Raw genomic sequence first — 6000 nt, 5'->3', positions numbered from 1 at the left:
TTCCCTGTTTAAATAAATGGTGCTGGGAAAATTGGCTAGCCATAAGTAGAAAGCTGAAACTGGATCCTTTCCTTACTCCTTATACGAAAATTAATTCAAGATGGATTAGAGACTTAAATGTTAGACCTAATACCATAAAAATCCTAGAGGAAAACCTAGGTAGTACCATTCAGGACATAGGCATAGGCAAAGACTTCATGTCTAAAACACCAAAAGCAACGGCAGCAAAAGCCAAAATTGACAAATGGGATCTCACTAAACTAAAGAGCTTCTGCACAGCAAAAGAAACTACCATCAGAGTGAACAGGCAACCTACAGAATGGGAGAAAATTTTTGCAATCTACTCATCTGACAAACGGCTAATATCCAGAACCTACAAAGAACTCAAACAAATTTACAAGAAAAAAACAAACAACCCCATCAAAAAGTGGGCAAAGGATATGAACAGACATTTCTCAAAAGAAGACATTCATACAGCCAACAGACCATGAAAAAATGCTCATCATCACTGGCCATCAGAGAAATGCAAATCAAAACCACAATGAGATACCATCTCACACCAGTTAGAATGGCAATCATTAAAAAGTCAGGAAACAACAGGTGCTGGAGAGGATGTGGAGAAATAGGAACACTTTTACACTGTTGGTGGGATTGTAAACTAGTTCAACCATTATGGAAAACGGTATGGCGATTCCTCAAGGATCTAGAACTAGATGTACCATATGACCCAGCCATCCCATTACTGGGTATATACCCAAAGGATTATAAATCATGCTGCTATAAAGACACATGCACACGTATGTTTATTGCAGCACTATTCACAATAGCAAAGACTTGGAATCAACCCAAATGTCCATCAGTGACAGACTGGATTAAGAAAATGTGGCACATATACACCATGGAATACTATGCAGCCATCAAAAAGGATGAGTTTGTGTCCTTTGTAGGGACATGGATGCAGCTGGAAACCATCATTCTTAGCAAACTATCACAAGAACAGAAAACCAAACACCGCATGTTCTCACTCATAGGTGGGAACTGAACAATGAGATCACTTGGACTCTGGAAGGGGAACATCACACACCGGGGCCTATCATGGGGAGGGGGGAAGGGGGAGGGATTGCATTGGGAGTTATACCTGATGTAAATGACGAGTTGATGGGTGCTGATGAGTTGATGGGTGCAGCACAGCAACATGGCACAAGTATACATATGTAACAAACCTGCACGTTATGCACATGTACCCTAGAACTTAAAGTATAATAATAATAATAAAAAAGAATATTTATTCCTTGATATGTCTCTATTGTATTCTGTAATCAAAACTCTAGAACAAAAATAAAGTGTCTCTCATTCTAGTTTCCAAACAGGATGACAACTGACACTTAACATTTTTTTATTTAAAGTCCTGTTGTAGAACATTCCACTATATGGAACACTGCTTACCACTGGGAAAATTCTTTCCTCTTGAATGCAGGAAGTGTTCAACCCTGATACATGCATGGCAAAGACATCCAGGTTGCACAATTGTCTAAACTCCCTGCCAATTACTTGGACAAGGACTCCCAAAAACTTTACGTGCTCCTATGGAACTTGGCTTCTGCTATGCTCTTTAAAACAACATAGTCCTAACTAACTGCATTCCACTGCTAAAGAACAACCCTGACTCCAGATAATGAGTCACTGAAGTCCTTGCCTTTTCACCACCATTTGTTTAAAACAGGGATCCTGTGTCTTTTTAGCTCCTCTTTTTGTCAGAGGCCCATTCCAGATGAACACCACTCTTGCCCTTCCTCTCATGGGTCTTTTTTTTTTTTTTTTTTTTTTTTTTTTTTTGAGACGGAGTCTCGCTCTGTCGCCCAGGCTGGAGTGCAGTGGCCGGATCTCAGCTCACTGCAAGCTCCGCCTCCTGGGTTTACGCCATTCTCCTGCCTCAGCCTCCCGAGTAGCTGGGACTACAGGCGGCCGCCACCACGCCCAGCCAGTTTTTTTTTTTTTTTTTTTTTTTTTTTAGTAGAGACGGAGTTTCACCGTGTTAGCCAGGATGGTCTCGATCTCCTGACCTCGTGATCCGCCCATCTCGGCCTCCCAAAGTGCTGGGATTACAGGCTTGAGCCACCTTGCCCGGCCCCTCTCATGGGTCTTTAACCTTTCTGCATGTTTCTCTCTCTGCCTAGGATGGCTATTTCTACCAATCACGTTAAAGTGACCAACAGAATGTTTAAATTTCTTCAATGTAAATGATAGCTTATGGACAGCAACTATTAATGGGCATTTTGTCTTTTTGTTCCTGGGTTTTTGTTGTTGTTTTTCATTAATTAATTTTATTTTACCTTATTTCTTTTTAGAAGCACTGTCTCACTTGTCACACAAGTTGGAGAGCAGTGGCACGATCATAGATTACTGCCATCTAGACCTCCTGGCTCAAGCTATTCTTCCACTTCTGCCTCCCAAAGTGCTAGGATTACATGCATGAGCCACCACACCTGGCCAAATATTTAGCTTTTTAAAAAAAGGAGTTGGTCATTGTTTGTAGAGAAATCTGCCCATTCCCTTAGTAAAATCAGCCAGGTCAGTTACTGGTTCAGGGATTAAAATAAATAATTTGTAGTTGTGTTACAATAGATACTATTTTCCATGATTGGCAATGGTAAACAACTCCCTTTAAGGTGAAATAATTAGAAATAGAAACTTCGAGCACCCTGCCGTAGTAAAATGTGGCCCTCTGTGGTAAATTAAAGATGGCCACAAATATTTTCCTATGTTTTATATTGAGAGGTGAAGTCTAATTCCCCTCTCCTTGAATTTGTGCTGGCCTTAATGATTTGTCCAATAGAAAGTATGAGGGGATGACATTCTTAGACTTCTCAGGCTAGCTCAGAAGAAGTCTCATAGCTTCCACTAAATTTATTAGAATGTTGGTTCTCAGATCATTGAGATACCATGTAAGAAGTCAGACTATCCTAAGAAACCACAGGAAGACCCTGAGAAGACCTGAAGCGAGAGAGAGACACAGCTATCCAACAAGCCTCAGCTGTTTCAGGCCCTAAGGATTTGAGTCATCCTAGCTGAGATTTCCAAATGTTGGGATCGGGTGCATGTTATCTTTACTGAGCTCTGCCCAAATTGTAGATTCATAAGCAAAATCAATGATTGTTGTTATTTTAATCCATTAAGATTTTATTTCTCAGGGGAGAAGTGTTACTCGGCAATAGTTAACTGGAACATCTTCCATTATTATTGGTTGTATGACTTTGAAATTATGAAAATTGTTGGAGAGTCTCATTATCAAATTTTTCCTATGTAGTAATATAGTTGGAGCCACCATGAGACCGAATTTTGAAGCAGGTAAAACTTGTCTTTTATGCCCTCTATTTCAAATCTCTCTCTCTCTCTCTCTCTCTCTCTCTCTCTCTATATATATATATATATATGTATTCTCCACCTATGGCATTTCCTACCAACTGAGCAGTTTAACAGAGACCCAAAGCTCCTCAAGGACTGCTTCTCACCGCTTTTTCCAAATAAACCCTGTTAGAAAGTATAATTTTAAATATATCTAATTTTATCCATTTTTTGTTGTGACTGATCATTCCTACTTGGTTGTTTATTTTAGAATTACTTCTTCCTTCTACAAATATCATTTTCTCCTCTCACTATCTCTACATCAGTTCTGAAATAGATAATTACTAGATCACATCTGTTTATCCTAAGTTCACCCAGGCCACTCTCTACATTGCATCCAGGAGTCGTTCCTGAAATATAACTATTAACACTATAACACTGCTTTGTAACCCTCCCCTTCACACGTCATGTATAACACATACACATATGCGCGTGCGCGTGCACACACATACTTCTTTAGAAAAGAGACTAAATTCTTTAAAATATTTTACATATGGCTGGGTGCGGTGGCTCACGCCTGTAATCCCAGCACTTTGGGGGGCCAAGGCGGGTGGATCATGAGGTCAGGCATTCAAGACCAGCCTGGCCAACATAGTGAAACCCCGTCTCGACTAAAAATACAAAAAATTAGCTGGGTGTGGTGGCGGGCGCCTGTAATCCCAGCTACTCGGGAGGCTGAGGCAGCAGAATAGCTTGAACCTGGGAGGCGGAGGTTGCAGTGAGCTGAGATCGCACCACTGTACTCCAGCCTAGTTAACAATGCAAGACTCTGTCTCAATAAAAAGAAAAAAAATGTACATAGTCCTTAAAATTTGTCTTTGGTTTTTGCTTCAGTCTTATTATTTTCTCACCATTACCCTAAACTCAACTGGAGTTCTAATTCCAAGAAACATTCATAGCCCCTTGATGTGTTCACTGTCATTTACAGGTCTCTGAAAATGTTTCTTTCATGAGTTTCTCCGCTCTATGGAACTCACTGAATCTCTCTGCCTTTTCTTATACCCTTCAAACTTCCAATTGTCCCACTGTCCTTCAGTCAAAACAACAATTGTGATAAAGACTTACTGGAGTCATCTCTCTTAATATTAATTATATAACCTTTCTACTTAATCCCTTGGAAAAGATAGATATCCCCACAATATCCCTAATATTATTATTTGGTTTTCAGTGTATCATAAATATCTAAGTGCCAGTAGAGTGACTTATTCACAATCCTTTGTAATTCTAGTGACCTGGATAGAAGAGGAAACAAGTCTGTTAGACGGATAAACATATAAGCGAATGATTATTTTTGTGAATGATTATTTTTGTGTGCTCATGTTGAACTCTGTATTTAATATACAACAAATACTATTTTAATATCAAAACTATTACTATTATGTTAATATTACTATAGCTACTTTTAATCTTAAATTGAAAGATTTCAAAATGCATTTTTGTAGGACTACTTCCTAATTCTTTCTCTTTGGGTAAAAGCACACAAAAATTTTCCAGTTTTACCATGGGCTCACATGTTTTTATAACATTTCTGTAAAATATCACTCTAACTAGATTACTTGTTTATGTAGTAGTATAGCAGCTTCCCTTTAAGGAATGTATAAGAATTATATATTGCTGTTAACAAATTAATAAGATTTTTGTTTTTCCTAGAGTTTATAGAGCCCTAGATGACTATTGGGAAATTCCTTCAAATAGTAATCTAAAATACGCTTCAGTAAAGTGACTCTTGTCAGTGGCAATAAAGCAGGTCATTGTTTATGATTATTACCAAATTTTTTACATTTCACTGAATTATCTTACCATCAGAAACAACTTATCAAAACACAGCAATACCTGCTGAAATACACTTTTTTAATCTATTAATTCATAAGTTTTATAAAATGGTGCATCTATTTTGTAATTTTAGATTAATACAACCATAACCATTGGTTTATTTCTAAAAACAAAAAATGCTTATTTTTTAAAAAATATTTATTATTTCTTAAAATAGCATGTATTTTTTAATGTAGTCTGTTGAGCACATCTCATATTTAAAATATTAGATTTCTAAAAGAGATATTGAGCTAAGTGAAACTATTGCCTGGAGGAAAATGGGGAGAGAAAATGGAAAAGCAAGTAGAGGTACTAACATGAACCAGGAAAAGCTGAATCATATCTACCTGCAAATGACCTGAGTATCACAAGTGTTCCTCAGTTAGAAAGCAGGACATTGATAGGGTATCCTATCAAGATGGAAAAGGAGAGCATCTAAACCACAAGTTTCTGACATAGCTGTTGACAAAGGTTTGAGCAATAAAGCTTTACTCCAGAAGAAGGCCTCCGCGGTGGCTCAAGCCTGTAATCCCAGCACTTTGGGAGGCCGAGACGGGTGGATCACGAGGTCAGGAGATCGAGACCATCCTGGCTAACACGGTGAAACCCCGTCTCTACTAAGAAATACAAAAAATTAGCCGGGCGAGGTGGCGGGCGCCTGTAGTCCCAGCTACTCGGGAGGCTGAGGCCGGAGAATGGCGTGAACCCGGCAGGCGGAGCTTGCAGTGAGCTGAGATCCGGCCACTGCACTCCAGCCTGGGCTACAGAGCGAGACTCCGTCTC

Source organism: Macaca mulatta, chromosome 3 (genome assembly GCF_049350105.2).
Source record: "Macaca mulatta isolate MMU2019108-1 chromosome 3, T2T-MMU8v2.0, whole genome shotgun sequence".
In the NCBI taxonomy this organism is placed as follows: Eukaryota; Metazoa; Chordata; class Mammalia; order Primates; family Cercopithecidae; genus Macaca; species Macaca mulatta.
The sequence above is the reverse complement of the archived record's forward strand: the minus strand, read 5'-3'. Positions refer to the sequence as shown.